Raw genomic sequence first — 19,026 nt, 5'->3', positions numbered from 1 at the left:
ATCAGAAACTTTATTTCTGCTCCCCTTTTTCTATTTTGCTAGAAAAAGAGGTGTCAGAACCCACCATGAACACCTGCCTTGTTCTCACGTGAGAGGTGCCGGAACTGAGTTCTGGCTGAATAAAAGCCTCAGGACTAACAAACTGGCATTTCCATGCACATTGCACAGAATTGTCTGTTTGTGGTGGTCCTGAATGGCTTTTCACCAACTTCTTGGGAAATAAAGGTCAAAGCAGGAATGTTTGAATTGCTAGTTCTTGCTTGACACATGCAACTTCCTTGACACATGCAACCTGACTAGCCTGTCAGGTTTTAACTTGCTGTATCATCTGCCAATGAGTGGCTGAGCAACTGTCTTCTAAATGGGTCTATGTGGGCAGAAGTATCAGGACTGCTGCCTATCATTGGCTTAGCTGCAGTGATGTCACAGAGAGGCATGGCAGCCTTGCCGTAGGCAACTGAGGTTTAAGGGGGACTTGTGAGGCCATTCCTAAAGCCAATCTGTAACTTAATTTACATTTTCTCATCATAAGTCCAACCAAAGCTAACCATGCTAAAGTCCCATTGATTCCAGAGGAAAAGGATGAATCACACATTTGATTCTCTTGCAGAAACAGCTGAGACTAATAGGGATTGGCAGGATTGTACCACAGCTGAAAGCAACTTACTACAAATTTTTAAAAAGAAAAACCAATGAGGAAAGGGAAGGTAAGAGTGGAGGGGAGAGAATAAGTAACTTTTAAAAAAAAATAAAGGACATTAGGGATTTCAAATGATGCCTTATTGTTGTGGGCTGAGTAGCTGAGCAGGCTGTGACTAGGAGGCCATTGGTCACAGACAGCTGACTTTTCCTTTATAGGGTGTGAAGGATTTTTGGCTTTAATATGTGATCTAGGTGTTAATGAGCACCATGCCCTGAACCATACAAGCAAACAAACATAAGATCTTCGTGGCTGGCCAAAACAGTTTTAATTTACAGGGATAAATCTCATTAAGCCAGATCCATTACATTCTACCTTTTTTCTATTTATTTGTCGTGAATTCAAGCAGCTATCTCAAATAGCATGACCAAACTGAAAACACATTTCACGTTGCCACTCGGGGTCCGCATCCATGTCTCAGGCTCTCGCGGCCAGCACATTACAACCCCGAGCAGAACTGCTAGAATGTGTGAAAGAGATGCAGATGTCCGGGGCTGCGATTCTGGCGTGTGCTGGTGACAAGCCATCAAGGTTTATAACAGGGTCATAAAGGCAAAAGAGTTGAGAACTGTGTCTCCTTAACTTTATCTACTTTCCGAAAGTAATGAGGATCAGAGGGATTAAAATGCAGTTAAGGGGTTTGTTTTTAATTCAGGGTGTCCCCCCTTTCCCTCCACGAACTTTCTTTACATCACCAATGTGGCAAACTTTTGTTTTTGTGGGACAAAAACAACATCAACAAGCACCCCTCAATGTTCTTCCAACTCATAGGAACAATAGCTAAAAGTAATTGTGAACAGGAAAGATGTTCTGAAAGATGGAGCCATATTCCCCGAGCCACCATCTTCCTCTTGAAAAATCGCAGACTGTTGGGCTTCGCCAACTTTTTGCCTCTATGTAGTAATTGCTCACTGCCCTTTGGAGCCCATATATAAACTTCTTCCTGCTAGCAGACTTGTCTATACCACAAAGTATGCATGGAGCTTGGCTGCAAGATGTCCCCTTATGACTACTTTGCTAGTCCCCTCCCTCCATGTTTGGCCACACCTCTGGTTCTGCAGAGAAATGCTGGATCCATCAGAAGCAGGAAATGTTTTGAATTCTGTTAGCGTTTCCCCTCAGCCCAAACAGCAGTTTTAGGCAGGGCTTTTTTCCCCAGCCGGAACTCAGTTCCGACACATCTCAGGTGCAGATATCTGAAGAAGTATCTGAAGAAGTGTGCATGCACACGAAAGCTCATACCAAGAACTAACTTAGTTGGTCTTTAAGGTGCTACTGGAAGGAATTTTTTTTGTTTTGACATCTCAGGTGTGCACTGTTGCCATTATAAGAGAACAAGGTGAGGCGTTCATGGTGAGTTCTGGCACCTTTTTCTAGAAAAATAGCAGTGGGTTAAGGGTTTCTACCATCAACCTGCCTCAGCTACAGTCAGAGTAATATCACAAACCTTCCAGGAAGGGATTGAGTGATGGTGCCTCAAACTAGGGCGATGGGGACCATGCAACTTACTCCCCATAAATAAATTGCAAGTCCGGCTCAAACAAGCTACCAGCCACACGCTCTGCAGTCATGTGGATGGACCCTGAAGACAAACGGGGGTGTTTACCTTGCACAAGAAACACAGGGAACCCATGCTGCGTTCAGGTTTTTAAAACTTTTTAATTTTTTATTTGCAACAAGGCCTTTCCAGCAAGCTGCCTGCAGCAATTCTGCACTGGTATTCCTGAGCTGTAACTCTTCCCATCTCTCCTTTTCCTCCCTGCTGCTCTCCTTCGGTTTCATTGAGCCCTGTATCTTTCGCCTGGCTTTTGAGCTTCTTTTGCATGAATTTCCTTCCCCGCTTCTCAGTTTCCTGGATAGGCTCTATCACTTATCTGGATCATTTCATAGCACATAAATAAAGTGGTGAGATAAAGCACAAAGGGTTCTTGATAAAGTCCAAGTTTTGTTTAACAGTTAAGATAGTGAAAGTTTACAAGAGTTGTTCTGGGAGAGATCTGTGTTGTGAATAGAGCTATTATTGCCATTATCACATTGTTTAGACTGCTGGGCAAAAAACACAGGCATTTTCATACTTGTTTAACAGCTTCATCAGGCTGTATATTTTCATTGTCCTTTGGACTCAGTTGTCATGGGGATGAAAATGACACAATAAAAAGAATCACTGATTCCTTCATGACAACTGATAGGTCCAAGAAGTCTTTAATTAGCAGGCAGTAGAGATTAAGGATGTCAGACCCCCTCATTCTCCGTAAACTTCTCTCCAGGAGTCTGATTTTCTTCCCACAGGCCAATAGAGGGCAGTGCTATCCTGTTTCTTTTGATGCTAGATATGTGTGTGTGTGTGTGTGTGTGTGTGTGAGAGAGAGAGAGAGAGAGAGAGAGAGAGAGAGAGAGAGAAAGAAATAATCCAAAAATAAAAATCCACTTTTGCTACACTGGCCTATAAGCTGGACATATGAGGGAATAATAATATATTTTTGCACAGAAGTAATATATTTGCATTTACAATGTATTTATAGTTACAATTCATACCCAATTTTCAGGATGAAATTCCCACAATTCCAATTTGTTATGTCACTGAGAAAAATGAAGGCAACTTATTCTTCCCCCCCCATTGAACATGCTACTCAACTTCTACCCAAATCACAGAGCAAATGGGTATGATGTTGTAACAGAATGATTCTTCCAGAAAGGGTTTGATTAATGAATAGAACACATAAACATAGATGTGTTCACTTAAGTCATAGAAATGGCTGTATGGGTGTGTGTGTGTGTGTGTGTGTGTGTGTGTAATTGATGGTGTTCCCCATTGTTAAGGTAAGATTTACCTTCTGTTGAAGATGTTCTGATTCATTTCATATAAATGAACACGTTTAAAAATAAAAGCTCTTGTAGAATTATGATTAAAATGTTTTTACACTTAGCAAACAAGTTAGTAGATGAGTTCTTGTTCCTAAGGTTGGTTTTTTTTGGTTTTTTAAAAAATCCATAAACAGATATGAGAAGAGTCAAAAACTGTCAATACCAATGAGCATTTATTTGGCCGATTCCATCATTTTGCGCGCGCACACACACACCTCTCACTCATTCACTCTCACACACCAATTTACTTCCTGTTATTTTTTTTAAGTAAACATCAAGGGTGGTCAGAATGAATTACTTTTAATGCTCAGTGTATAAATACACAGGAGCCTTCCTTTTCCTGTTCTTGAGTCACAATCCAAGGTTGGCATCTTACTCCTTTGGATTGTTTGATTATTGTTACTATTCATGCTTTTAAACCATTCCTTCCATAGCCAGGGCAATTTACCAGCTACCACTTTTTCAGACCATGTCGCCATTTAAAGTCTTGGGATTCTAGGAGCCATATAGCATTTTCATGGTTTGCGATTCAAGAAAAATGTTTCATGTCCTAGGCTGTTTTGTTAGACCAGCATCCTAAAGAGAAACTGAAGCAGTGGAATTATACTATTTGTTTGAGTGTGTCATGTTCATACTATTATCATGCAACAGAAACAACAATTTCAGATCTTCAAAGGTCTTGCAGGTTTTTAATCTTCTCACAGGTCATAGCTGAAGCAATCAACAAACTGGTGATAATTGTTTTGCCTACACTTGAGCTGGCTTCACATCTTTTAATATGCATATCCAGGAGAACAACTATTTACTGAATAGTAAACATGACTTGTGCTAATTCAATATGCAGCGATTGCAGACCATCCTTTTTTAAAAGTCTTAAATATCTTCCAACCTAAGGCACCTAAAATTGTAATTCACTACCTGTGCATTGCTCTTCACAAGCCTTTGCTTTGTGAAGTTTGTTAGCTTTGACTTACGTGGCTAACTTTCAGCAGATACAGGTATGATGAGTCTCAACAGTACTCATTTTTACTTCACTGTGGTTTGCATTAAATCAGAATGAATTGTTCAGAATGCATTAATTTTTGAAATTTAAAAACAGGTATCTTAAAGTTTGGGGCAAACACCAGATGTTGGCACATTATGCATACGATAAAGCCTATCAGACCTGCGATTGCTCACATGAGTAAAGGAGCAGGCTCTGAGAGGAAATATTCATCCTACATAGTTTACAATCTCATTTCTCTCTAAGAAGACTATTTGGGCCAATTCCTAACAGGCAGTGGTGTGGCCAAAGCCTGCAGTCTGTAGCAAGATTCCCATAAAACCAAATTTTTGCAGCCTTGTGGAGTGCAAAGTTACCCCAATTAATTGCAGCCAGAATCGTAGACTCTGGGTCTGCAGGATTTGTTCTCTATTTATTTAGATGAAGGCGTTATCAGCAAAAGGAGCTGATCTTGAAGGCATGTTTACCGCCAAGATGATATATCCTGCATTACGTTATCTATAAGTATTTTTGCTATTATAGAAACTTTTCCTCCTGGCTGGAGCATTTTGCTGCAGCAAATTGCAGAGCCCAAAAAAAAAAGGGACCTTCATTTGGCGGCACAGAAAATTTGCATAAAATATTGCTCTAAGCACTGGAGGATCTTATTACATAGGGTTTTGATGATAATCTTTGTTGAAATAATATTTAACACATGCTGCACTTTTAATTAAGTATCTGAATAATCTCAAATTAATACCAGAGGTTTAAAAATAAGTTTTCATTTTAGTGAACTGTAACATAATAGCAGGCACCATGGCCATTTCTCTCTCCCTTACCCTTTGATTTAATTAAATGCCCCTTTGTGTCTTTCTTGTCACTTCAGAAATGAGCATGAAGAAAACAGGGCCAGAAACAATTTTTAAATGCTTTTTTTGCTTTTTGCACACGTCTCATTATGGTTGTTGTTGTTGCTAATAATAATGATGGTGATGATGATGATACATTTTGCTTCTGGAATTCAGTGTTCTTTGATGAGGATGTTTAATTGGAATCAACTGGATTGGTGCTTTGCAATTTGCCTGCACACTCAAAGGGCAATTACAACATGTTGTTACCTTTGTGAAGATGTTTCGGTATATTGGTGCTGAGACAAAAGTCAGTGTTTGAGAGCAGCAGTCTGTGGCGGTGAAGTTGGTTCTGGTGCGCGGGTGCACACACACACAACTGCAGACTGTTCAGTCTCAGCAGTTTGCACAACATAGGCATACTCTGAAGATTATTATGCTGTTGAAGTTGGAATGCAAAGTAAAAGGGAGGGCTTAATGTTTCCTGAGAGGAATCAAGCGGTTGCAAATAAATTCGCGTTTATTCTATTTATTTTTTCAAATTAAAAAGCCCTGATCTGGCAGATTTGTTTGCCTTCCACTTGGGCATATTTGACAATCAGTGCTTCATTATTTCATCTTAAGAAATTCCATTTGAATAAAGGTTCATGGGAGTGAGAGTTTTCTATTGCAGCCACTTTGGTCTCTCTCACGTCTCTCTCACACACAGGGAAGCACATTGTTTGCTCTGCATAAGGCAGCGGGGGCGGGTGTGGGGGGGAAAAAGAATATTCACCATTTGGAACAGAGAGGATGTAATCAGACAGGCTTTGAAGGTTTTCTGTTAGATTCCCCCTTTATCCCATCCCATCTATCATTGTAAAGGAGACATATATAACTGCTGCAGTTTGTATATTGAGGGGAGCTGCCTGCTTTTTTCCCTTTGCTGAGATAATGACACTGTGGGTTGTTGACTGCTGTTATCTCTGATGACAGCCTTATCTGCATGGCTCTGATTCTAGTGCACAGAGTCGGGAGATATACAGTACTTATGAAACTGACCAGTGCTCCAATTATATGGGAGAAAAAGAAAAAAGAAAAATTCAGAACCCATTTCGACAGAGCAGGAAAATGTTCATGATTTGTACCTCCTAAATTTTCATTTCCTTTTTTAAAAAAAACAAAATTAAATATAAAATCCTTCTGGGATAGGAAGCAGCAATCAAGGTCAGACCAAAGAGAGGCAGTGGCCCCCATCCCAGCAACAGCAATCCACGTGACACGTGCGGGTTACACATGCAGATCTGTTACAACGCTGTAAGTCAGTTGTGGGGATCAAACTTACATGTACCTCCTCCTTCTTTGGGTAGGCTGAGAGTACAAAGTGGTACCCAGATTCTGCCTGCCAGGCAGGTGAGCACCACTGCCTCCCTGATCACTCCAATGAATCAGGACTAAATCGCTTCAGTCAATTCATTCAGCCAAAATGATCTCTCTGTTGGCCAATGCTAACGCAGCACAGTAGAGTTGTAAACAGAAATCTTCACAAGGCCCTGCCATGCTGCACCACTTCCTTTTCTCCAGATCCCCAGGCACCTTAATAAGCAGTTATGATACAGCTTGACTCCATTCCCATGCTGGAAATCAACTATTTTGGTTCATCTGTACATAAAATCTTTGTTTCTGATTTAATCTGATGAAGGCTTGGCGTCCTTGAACCGCTTTATTTCTCATTTGTGAGGTAACATTTAAACATGGTTTTGCAGCGCTGAGGTGAACCAGATGATTAAGTCTAATTTGCAGTTACCAGCCTGCACAATAAGAGGCAGCTGCCCGAGACCCTGTAAGCCTTACAAGTTACCAGCATGCATTAGTCCTTTCAGATAAGTAGGGTCTCAGATAACCAGGGATAGCACCGGTTCGGCATTACAAAATTACAGTGCATTAGAAACCTGAAGTGGCAAGCCTTGCTCCCTCTCTCAAAACTTGCTTCGTGTACAAACTTTTGTCCCCGGTACTAAGCGAAGTTCCAAAACGAGGAATGTGTGCCACCATCTGAGGGTGTGTGGTCCAAAGTCCAGAATGTCAGATGGGCAAAAGTTAGGTACCACGGTATAAATGTGCTTCATTGACTCGTTAGCATTATCTCTGCAAGGAATTAGCATAACTTGGATGAATATAGTAAGCAGAAGATGTTGCAATGAATAAGGGCCCATGCTTGTTATCTGTGCGTGGTGATTCAGCTCCTTTCATCACAGAGATGAATTTACAGATCCTGCAAGCCAGCAACAAATATAAGACTCTTGTTATCTGCCATCCAGCCACTAAGCTTCTAAAGCAAATGACATTCCTGGTTTCGAGGTACTTGTATTGACTTACAAAGCTGTATACAGCTTTGGGCCCGGATCCCTGAATGCGTTCTCTCATGTTGATGGTGCTCCAGCTCTGGAATTTTGTCTTCTCTGAGATATGCAATGGCTGGTACTTGCTCTTTAAAGCCATTGACGCCAGCCTTTTGCTGAGTGCCAGAACTTATGTCTGTTTTAATGTTGGCTGATTGGAATTTATCATTATTATGTATGTTGATCTGTTTTAATTGTAACCTACTCTAGAACTGCACTGGCAATGAAGAGTGGATTGGAAATGTCATTCATTCATAAATAAAGCAAGCTTATAAAATAAAGTTGCAATTAATGAAGAAAGGAAGTTGAGACTCCCAACACGAAACCGAAAACTGCAGCTACAGCAGCTTGTTTCAAGGAAGTGTGTGATGTGCAATGCTTTTCTTGACACCATCACTGCCATTTCACCAGGATCAACTTTGGATGCAAGTGTTATGCAGTGAAAAATTACCAGAAATGAGAGGCTGCTTCCAATGTTGCAGTTCAGCTGGCACAACAGACTGCTGTGCACCCAACAGAGCTCCCTCTTCCTTTCCTGTCCCCTGTGCAGACTTAAAATCAGCACTAAGTGGTTTGGGGGCCGTCTGGAGCAGATTTTGGGTTCATGCAACAGAAGAAGCCCCAGTGCACCAGCGGAACACTATGCAAAAAGACACTGGTTACAACCCTAGACCTGGGAGAATGGCCTGTATTGTATGCTATGAAAATGACAGTGTATTTTCCTGAAAATCGGAGTGTGTGAACAATCTGCAGGGCACCAAAGAAGGACAGAGCCAAAGCCTCAACATCTCTTTTGAACAACTGCTTTCTTTTCGGAGCAACAGGTTTATTGTCTAGCAACTGAGTGGAGCATTTCAGTTTCAAACAATAGAGCTGGGTTTGCAATGGTTATTAAGCCAGTTTTGCTGTGGGATGGAAACTTTCCCCTCTGCAGCCTCAAAACACATGCTCCCCCCCCCCCCATTCCAGCACGTGCCCTCCCTGACCACAAATGGTCACTTTTCAGCAAGATTGCTTAGAAATGATGTCAGTAATTAAAACCATTCTCCCCTAATAGACTTCGACGTTCCTTCATGAGGAAGAAAGCTGGTCTCTCACGTCATGACGCCTCAGCCATGGTGGGGCTGCTCTTTTCTTTCGCCCGGCCTATAAGCGCTAGGAGCAGCCTGTATCTGCAGACCATGGGAGCCGCTTCCATTTTGGGTTGTAAACCTAGGCAGGCAAAGTGAAGTCAGCTGTCCTTTCTGGAACAGTGAAGGAAATGTATTCCAGCAAAGGGCATACTAACAGCATGCTCTAAGAAAAAACTTAAGGGAAATGGTGGGGAAAGGCATGGCACACAGAGGGATTGTTGTTTGGATACCAAAAACATGCAACTACCCCAAAAATGGCCTTGTTTGTTTGCAGGCTATGAAATATAGGCTTTCCCAGCATTTTAGTGATTTCCACACTACTCCTGCCTGATCTGGATGGTCTGTTTTCTAGACATCAGAATGAAACTATGCAACAGGCATCAAAAGGTAAAGGTAAAGGGACCCCTGACCATTAGGTCCAGTCGTGACCAACTCTGGGGTTGCGACGCTCATCTCACTTTATTGGCCGAGGGAGCCGGCGTTTGTCCGCAGACAGCTTCCGGGTCATGTGGCCAGCATGACTAACCCGCTTCTGGCGAACCAGAGCAGCACACAGAAATGCCGTTTACCTTCCCGCCGGAGCTGTACCTACCCATTTATCTACTTGCACTTTGATGTCCTTTCAAACTGCTAGGTTGGCAGGAGCAGGGACAGATCAACGGGAGATCACCCTGTCGCGGGGATTTGAACCGCCGACCTTCTGATCGACAAGTCCTAGGCTCTGTGGTTTAACCCACAGCATCACCCGCGTCTCTAACAGGCATCTAAATACCGTTATATACCAGAGGCAGCAATGCTCTCCTACCACACAAAAGCACACTAAAGATCCATCATCTACAGCCACAACAGCTGATGAAAGTCTCTGCCACAGGGCTCGGTTGACTGGAAGCAGAAGGGACCTGGTACCTTTGCCCGAGTATGGTTTAGTTCAGACTGGAAAACAAGTCCAGAGAAGTCACACTTGTCCAGAAAAGAATGTTATTGGCCCTACTGCTTGCACATATCTCTGTCATTAGAGACCCAGATGACAAAAAGAATAAGACTCACTTGCAGCAAGCAGTTTACAGGTGTGCAATGGCCACAAATCAAAGTGCTCTTTTTGACTTTAGAAGCATCAGGGAAACAGAATTGCCTGCTCTTTTACTAGCATCCCTGGTGGCCCTCCTTCAGGTGGGATTATACTTTCTACGGCCTGATGAACTCTTCATGCAAAGAGGTCCAGCTGGTACCTTCCCAATTTTGTTTTAGGTGTCAGACAGTCCCATTTACCTTGGCTATATGGAGTTTTGTTCAAGCTCAGTTTGTTCCATTTTTTTTTAACTGGAGCCAGTTTGATTTGGTAGATGGGCTGCTGGAGCTGTTTCAGTTTGTAGTGGCCTGCTTTTTCTGCAGCTTAGTTGGCCCATTGGATATAGAATTGGTTGTTTTCCTACTTATTTTTATGCTCCCCTCATAGGAACATAGGGAATTGCCTTGGACTCAGACCATTCATCCATCTAAGCTCAACATTGTCTACACTGAGTAGCAGCAAACTCTCTAGGATTTCAGGTAGGAGAAATTCCCATCTCTAACTGGAGATGCCAGGGACTGAACATGGGAACTTCTCTAGGCAATGCAAGATGCTCTTTCACTGAACTACAGCCATTCTCTGTATGCTGTTGACACTTTATTGTGTTTTATCTGTTAATGGAGCCCACCCCCCCTCCCAACTGGCCTTTTTGCAGTAAGGAAATGTGCTGCAAAGTGTGGGATAACAATCACCTGACATGATGTCATACAATCGCTGCAAAACAAAAGTGCAGAATGAATGGATAAACGTATAAACTTCAGACAAACTTTGTAAAAACAAATCGGGATGAATGCTCCATAAACAAGTTGTCTGGAAGAACTTTAGGTGACCCCGGCTCTCTTAGCCTCCACCCCCCCACTTGCAAAATTGGGGGGGGGGTAATACTGGCTAACTTGGCTTCTTAACAACAACAACAACAACAACAACAATAGGGAGGTTGCAAGGAGCACTGTATAAATATAAAGTATGTGTTAGTGATGATGAAAATAATGCGATTATCCACCTTGAATGACATCCGGATAGTGAAAATAAATAAGAAAGAGAAAGACAAACTCATGAATACTTCAAACAGTAGTGCACTTTCATCTACCTAGCCTAATACTCCTAAGCTTTGTAAAGCACTTGCCTTCCTCAGACCAAAGGTTTTAGACAGGGCAAAAAATGTATCTGTAAAGACTATATTCTTCTGCTATAATGCCGAAACGTTCTTAAGTTCTGAAGAGATGTTCCTTGTTTCCACATCCTTCTCTTGAATTTTTCCCTATGTAGAAGAATTTTGTTGCCAGTTTGAACATATAATGATGGCAATCAAAGCAAACAAGGCAAACAATTTCCACAGCCAAATTTCTAGGCAGAGACACAGTGAAAATAAGCAAGATACACAGGGTGCATCTGGGGGAGGGGAAGCAAATCTGTCTGCCAGGACATATATACCCCCTTAGCAAATTATGATTAAACACTGAAAAATAGCACATGCAAGTCCAGTAAAATTTTATGTAGGGTGCTTCCACACTGGTTTATTGTGGATTTGGTGCTGCTCATGAATTTTTTTCAGAGTTTCCAAATGGCATCTTCCTCACCAAAACATCTATACCCCTCCCCCCCATTTAATCCAAAATTACTATCAGATTTTCTGCAGTCCTGATTAAATGGGAAAATAATATGGAGCAACATTTTGAGGTCATTGCACTTAATATGAACAACGCCCCTGTGTGTGGAAGCACCGTTAGCTTATTAACATTTTGTTTTATTATTTTCAGAATCATTTTAGGAAGTGGGATCAACTGGGTTAGGGAGAGATTCACATGATAGTGAGCAGGAACTTGAAATTCAACATATCCATTGTTTTATCCTGGAGGAAAATTCCTTAAGAAAGCAAATGGATTGGGGGGGGAGGGGGATCCATCACTTATAGTAACTGGCAATCTAGTAACCTAAATAGGTTCAAATGCTGTAGCTCTCCCCCCCCCTTTTTTTAAAAGAAAAGTTAAGAATGTGTTTATTTTAAACAATACTTCCTTCATGGCAATTTCTAATAATTGATGCAATCAATGCAATAAAACCAACAACACTTTATTTGGCTATTTACAACAGTGGGTCCGAATGCAGTACTTGCATGGCTTCAGACCAGCAACATTTGGCAGCAGGCGTTTGGGGAGGCCCAGGAACCGCCCCCCCCCAGTACTTTTCTTTGAACTTTAGGCCAGCTTTTAGCCCTGGCCTGCCTGTATTTATCTATGCTGACAGTGAATGGGAATTGGAAAATGGAAAGGAGAGAATGGCTGCTACTTTTTAAAAAGCTAATTTAAAAGCAGGCGCAGTCTTCTGTAAAGATGATTCTGATTGTCCCCAGCTCTTTTGAAGGGACAAGGTTAAATCCATTTGTATTCAGAATGTGGGATTAGGCACTCACACAAAATGAACAACATCTTCCTTATTTATTCCATATTTAAATGGCCCCCGGAAGTATAAGCCAGTCGATTCCCAGCTGTTTGGGAATGCCAAGGGATCTTCTCCACTCCCACTCCCCCTCTTCCAAAATACATCAGCAGAATTCCTAAAATCCCACTAACTCTTTTCTGCCCAGTCCCCCAGCACAACCCTGAAGCAGAGGGATTGTATGTCATCCCTAAAGTTACATGTAAAGTAAGTGCAGCTTTATTCCAAAGTGGCTTGGTGGAGTGGAATGCAATCCAATATGGTGCATCGCCCTAATACCAGATGTCCTTGCATGACCTCATTCTGTTTGTTAGAAAAGATGGATTGTATGCATATGAGCAAATAACTACCGTTTTTTCCAAGCCTCTCAATTTTACAGGGAATCTTCCTGTAAAAGCACTGCTGTGGCCTGGAAGTGTCTTGGGGGAGAAGGGTTAGAGCATTTTAGAATTTTCATTTATGTCCTGCTTCTGTTCCAGTGAGCACAAGGGCAGCATACGTGGCTCTCCCCATCCCCACTTCATATTCACAACAACCCTGAGAGGTAGGCCTGGCTGAGAGATAGCAACTGACTCAAGGTCACCCAAAGAGGTGTATGTTGAGCGGTGGACTTCATCTTCAGAAAGTTCGCCTGCATGCATTAAAAGGGTGATTGCTACACTGGGGTTATCCATTTGATCCTGCAAAGTATATCCTCCCTCCACCCTTAAAAAGCACATTTTAGCCATTATCACACCACCAGTGAGCTGTCACATCTAATTATCCTGTCCTTCTGGATGGAGCATGGAGTATGAAGAATGTTTCATCTTTGTCAGTTTCACATAAGGTAAAGGAGGTAAGAACTGATTCTTTGGAAAGTTGAAATGGCCACTACAAAACAGGGGAGAGAGTCACCATCCTTATAAAAATTAATAATAAAGAGAAAAAGTTAAAATTCCATGGAATGGCAGGTACACGGCTGTGAAGGAAGAGGGCATTTCATGTCACAAAATTACGTCTATTAACTGCTTTTCTGCTTCTTGTGCCCAGGGCAGGGTTCAATAGAAGCTCAACTATTCACCACCACAATACAGTGGTACCTCAGTTTACGAACTTAATCTGTTCCGGAAGTCCGTTCTTAAACCGAAACCATTCTTAAACCGCCTTCCCTAATGAGGCCTCCCACCGCCAGTGCCCTTCCACCATTCAGATTCCGTTCGTAGACTGAGGTAAAGTTCTCAAACCAAGGCACTATTTCCAGTTTTGCCGAGTTTGTAAACCAAATCGTTCTTAAACCGAACTGTTCTTAAACTGAGGTGTTGTTGTTTAGTCATTTAGTCGTGTCCGACTCTTCGTGACCCCATGGACCAGAGCACGCCAGGCACTCCTGTCTTCCACTGCCTCCTGCAGTTTGGTCAGACTAAACTGAGGTACCACTGTATATTAAAAACAAACAAACTAACTATAATAAAATAAAATAAATACAGCAACAAAACTGAATTTTAAAGGTCTTTGTAAACAGATTTAAAGTACAGAGTGGGGGCCCAGTATAACTTTTTAAGGAGCTGTGGTGTCACAAGACAATGGAACAAGCTCTGCTCAGGGCCAGGGATGCCATGTAACTCAAGCAACTGCAGCCACGTAACACCTAGGGTTGCAACAGTAGCATTAGCAGGGGGGAAATGGCATCAAACTCAGCAACGAAGGATTACATTTGAGTGCTAAGAAAATGTGATTTCCCCACAATGTTCACTTTGGTGATAGCCATCTGGAAAAGTATTTTGGATTCCCTATAGTAACCTCTGCATAAAATTGAGAATGGGAAACCTGTAGATAATATTGGACTGCAGTTCTCATCATCCCTGACCACTGGCCACAGCGGCAGGGACTGATGGGACTTGGGAGTCCAAACAGAGGATCACAGATTCCCATCCCTGGTGCAAACCCATCTCCAACCTCAATGACCTGTGTACAACGTGTAATTTCACTTGCTCATACACATTAGGATAGGATATATGATTTGTGCTTGTAAATGGCAGCCATTAGGAAGCCTGAGCAGTTTTGGGATTGTGGAAGGTGGGGAAGTGAAGAGTGTTTGAGGACCGGGACATTCACAGGGAAACCAAAATGCTTGTTTACAAAGCTATTGAACTACCAACTTTACTGTACGCGTATGAAACATGGACAACTTATAAACACCATCTCCAACTCCTCAAATGATTCCATCAATGGTTTCTCCCAAAAAATTTACACATCACTTGGGAAGACAGGCAAACTAATATCAGTGTACTGGAAGAAGCAAAGATCACCAGTGTTGAAGCAATGATTCTTCAACATCAACTTTGTAGGACGGGTCATGTTCAGATGCCTATTTACCGTCTTCCAAAGCAACTACTCTATTCCCAACTTAAGATTGGAAAGCAAAATACTGGTGTACAACAAAAGAGGTTTAAAGATTCTCTCAAGACAAACTTTAAAAAATGTAGTACAGTTGTGCCTCAGTTCTCGAACGGAATCTGTTCCGGAAGTCCATTCGACTTCCAAAAATATTTGAAAACCAAGGCACGGCTTCCGATTGGCTCCAGGAGCATCCTGCACTCAATCGGAAGCCGCGTAAGATGTTCGGTTTCCAAAAACCGTTTGCAAACCGGAACACTCACTTCCAGGTTTGGAGCATTTGGGAGCCAAAACGTTTGAGTCGCAAGGCATTTGAGACCCAAGGTATGACTGTATAAGCACTGATAACTGGAAAACACTGGCCTGCGAACACTCCAACTGGAGAAAAGCCTTTACCAAAGGTGTCATGGACTTTGAAGAAGCACAAACTCAAGGTGAAAAGGAAAAATGAGCCAAGAGGAAGGCACGTTTGGCAAACCCTCACCGTGATCAACTCCTGCCTGGAAACCTGTATTCCCACTGTGGAAGGACATGTGGATCCAGAATTGGCCTCCAGTCACTTATGGGCTCACTGTTAAGACCATTTTCATGGAAGACAATCTTACTCAGCTAAGAGTGATCGCCAAAGAAAGACCACTTCTGCGTAACCCCTTGTATTATCCAGATTGTGCTGCCTTCATAGATAGGCGATTGCTGGGCTCTGCAGTGTGGACCCTTGCCTCCAAATAGAACATCATAAAACATCTGGGAGAAGTGCTCAAAGCGTAATTAGTTGCATTGTCAATCCTGCAAGAACTGTTCTGAGTGAATCCTCCTGAACTGAAGTAAGATTCTGTTATGCTGCTCTTGCCTCTCCCCACCCAACCAAAAAAGAAGCTGAAATCTAAATAAGCCTTCAATCCTTGTATCTTTATTTCAATTCTTTCTTGTTCCAGTCAAGCAGTAAATAAGGTAGCATGGATACTCCATGCCTACTGCAGTACAGTACAACTTGCCAATGCTTCTAAACTGCTCCTCTGAGCTCCTGCCAAAGCCCCTTATTCAGATACTGTGTAAAGCCTGTTGTTTTTTCTTGGGTATATTCCAGTTGTTCCTAGGTTCTTCTCAATTCCCCCACACTGGAGTTTCAGTTCTGGGATCCTATCTGAATGACTGATCATCCCTGGAGCATAAGGAGAACTACCCTAGAAAACATCTGGGTCTCCAAAATGAAGCAGCTCCCTGTGACAGCAATCCTTAAACCTGTACAAGCACTGCATAGACATCCTTTTAGGGCGCCTGTCTTTCCAAGAGTTACAATGCATTTGGACACATTTTGGGTGGCAATGCACTGGAAACCTCACTTTGATATGACATGGTCTATGAGGCCAAAGATCTCTTACTATTGCCGTTTCTGAGTTCTTACCAGATGGAATGGTAAGAATGGAAGAATTGTAGTTATTATTATTTTACTGAATTGTATTGTTTTAATGAATTTGTTGTTTGCTTTATTTATGTTATGTTTGATATTATAGTGTTTACAATGGTTTGCCCCTCCACAATACTATTGCAATTATTGTGAGCTGCTTTGAGCTCAACATTTGTTGTTCACAAAGTGGAACAAAATATTAAATCAAATTGAATCAAAAGCTAACTGTACTGCTTTGACCTGGTTTTTGCTTTCTTAGGAATTATTCTGGCCATATGCAATTTTCATTTGAATAAGTTTTAGTCTTTGTAACCCATGCATGACCTACAAGTAACATTGTAGGTGCAGAGAGGGCCACGGATCACCAGGCTGTATGTCTATCGCTGCATGCAACAGGGTTTGGTCTTCAAAAATAACCAAAATAGTAAGTTAAAATGGATTACAACTCATGACACTGTCTACATATCTGGATAGGCTTGCCTTAAAAAGGGTTTTTTTTAGCAGGGACCAGAAAAGAGTGCAAAGTGTGGGTGCCACCCACTTTTGTTGCGCTGTAGTGCAAGAGTGCCCCGTCCAGAGGGTAACCGTATAGTAACACTGGAGAGGATGAAGAACAATAAATAAAGCAGAAGGATGTGTCGCGGGTCCACTACAAATCCACTACTAACGTGCTATTAACTGCATGACGTATGTATTGCGGAAAAGAGCAACCGTGAAATGCGCAAACCTGAAGGGGCCCATAAACCCCACAGAAACAAATCGGAAGGAACCCGCACTGAGCAGCAGATACCTTTAGCCTTCGCGCAAACTTTGTGAAAACATTAATCAGTATAAAGGTCGCCTGGGAGAGGGCGAACTGAGGGAGCTTTCGCTTTGCTATTTTGTTTTTGTTTAGGGAAACGGGCGCGCGGCCTGCCTCTGCCACTAGCTGGCTAATGAAGCTTAAGGGGTTTTGAAGGGCCTGAATGGGAGAAAAAAACCAGCCGGGCGAGGAATTTGGGCTGAATGCTCCCACACGCTTCATTGTGCAGAGCGGGGGGGGGGGGCGGCGAGGGCTGCAGCCTGCAAGGCAGAAGGGCCGCCCAGGCTTCCTACGCGAGGGAAGAGGCCCTGGAGCCCGCGCGCGCCTCCCGCCATGACGCGCCGAGCTGGGCCCGTCTTCTGCCCCAGACCTCCTTCCCCTTTGAAGTAAGCCACGTGCGTTGGCAGCGCCCGGCCGCCTCGGCCTGCGGGCCGCGGATCATCCAGGCATTGAAGAAGGGCAAGAAAAATGCAAAGCCCTGTCCCGAACACCATTAGGCCCTTTGCAACTTGCCTCTCCCTTGCTAATTCCTGGCCTTGTGGCTCCACGACGGCAGCCGCCGCCTTGCAAACACCTGCAGCTTTCCCTTTCTTTCTTTCTTCTAAACCGTAGGGGTATTCAAAGTCTTTCCTTTTTTCTACCCCCTCCCCTCCCTCTCTCTGGCGAACTTCGCTTGCTTCCTTTTCTTTGGCCCTTTCACTAACTAAATACAGCTGATCCAGACCCGGCCCCTCCGCACGTGCCAGATGAATAAATCGCACGCCTCGCCCCCTCCCGGGTTTAAATCTTCCCCCTGCTGCTGTGCTTGCTCATTCTCTTTGCAGCTGTGGGGTTGCTAGAGAGAGAGAAATGACCTATGGGCTGGCTGGCTTGCTATATTGCTGGTGTGCAATCCCGCAGCCCCTTTGAAAGCAAGGGTTGTAAACCCTCGCTTGCTGGCTTTTTCATGTATTGTGCTGTAGTACTTGCCTTTTGTTGCAAAGTGCAAACACAAACACGCCCGCTCTGCAAACCGGGAGGGGTGGCGAAGGAGAAGGCGCAGGAGCCCCTTTGCAATATATATTGCCCTGTCCAAAGCCTACGGGTTAAAACAAACATCAACAGTGCGTCAAATAGTTTGCCCGTAAGACTCTTTTGTTATGAAGATAAGCTTGTTATCTCTTTCATTCAGATTTTAATCTGACAGGTCATTTGCATACTGCCAGCTGACTTCAGGGTGTGCATTAGATCCACTTTGCATTTAAATCTTCTGTCACTCAGCAAAATTAAAAAGAGAGAGTAAAAAAAGCCCTTCTTTCAGTTCCATTACTTTTTGTCTGGGTGTAATCGACTAAAAGGAAGTGCCCCCGCCTCCCCAGTATCTTGAACGTCTCTCTTTATTTTCATGGCAAACCCAAAATAGAGATACTAGTTAGATTTAGATTTGAAATGGTTGCAGAGTGAGAAGTCTGCAAAGTGCATCATGTCTCCAACCTCACACTTGCAGAAGCAATAGACAATAAACTAAGCATCATAGGTGCACTGAAGGTAATGCGTCATCACACTGTGGCAAAAATAAGAGCAGTCAGATATTTGGGCAGCCAATGGAGGGAAGGTGTGCACTCCCCCTTCAGAAGTACAGCCAGAGATCATAGCTCACCAATCTCTTGCTTTGTCATGTTTGGAGGTTCCATTGTTTGGAGGTGGAAAAATGAGCTAAATATCAAACCTACTCTGTAAAAAAAAGAGTTCTCTCCTAGATGCCTACCATTTTGCCTTGCCATGAAATTGCCTCTTCCCTGGCTTCCAAACAGACGACTTGCAGACAGCTGTCATTAAGCATGCAAACTTCCTCAAACTTCTTGAAAAAGTGTTTCTGTCTCCATAAATTACCGTAATAGATCAGAATATTCAAAGTCACATAAATCCAAAGAAATGAAATGCATGCTGTTAAATTTATGCTCAATCTGGCCTCTGTGAGGAGCGTCACAAAATTTATTCTTAGTTTGTTTTATTTTATTTCTCCAAGGAGTACATGGTTTCC

The 19,026-nt window shown here is 42.8% G+C and overlaps 1 long non-coding RNA gene across 1 annotated transcript in view; it reads left to right on the top strand.

The window, feature by feature from the left end:
- Nucleotides 1-609: 609 nt before the first annotated feature.
- Nucleotides 610-19,026, top strand: part of LOC309363966 — a 48,889-nt gene continuing 30,472 nt past the window's right edge. Inside the window, exon 1 of the long non-coding RNA XR_014165677.1 lies at nt 610-707. This is a non-coding gene — a long non-coding RNA (uncharacterized lncRNA). The remainder of the gene's footprint in view (nt 708-19,026) is intronic.

The sequence above is a fragment of the Podarcis melisellensis genome (genome assembly GCF_964234715.1).
Source record: "Podarcis melisellensis genome assembly, chromosome: 2".
NCBI classification, from domain to species: Eukaryota; Metazoa; Chordata; class Lepidosauria; order Squamata; family Lacertidae; genus Podarcis; species Podarcis melisellensis.
Note: the sequence above shows the minus strand (reverse complement) of the source record. Positions and strands in the feature narration are given on the sequence as shown.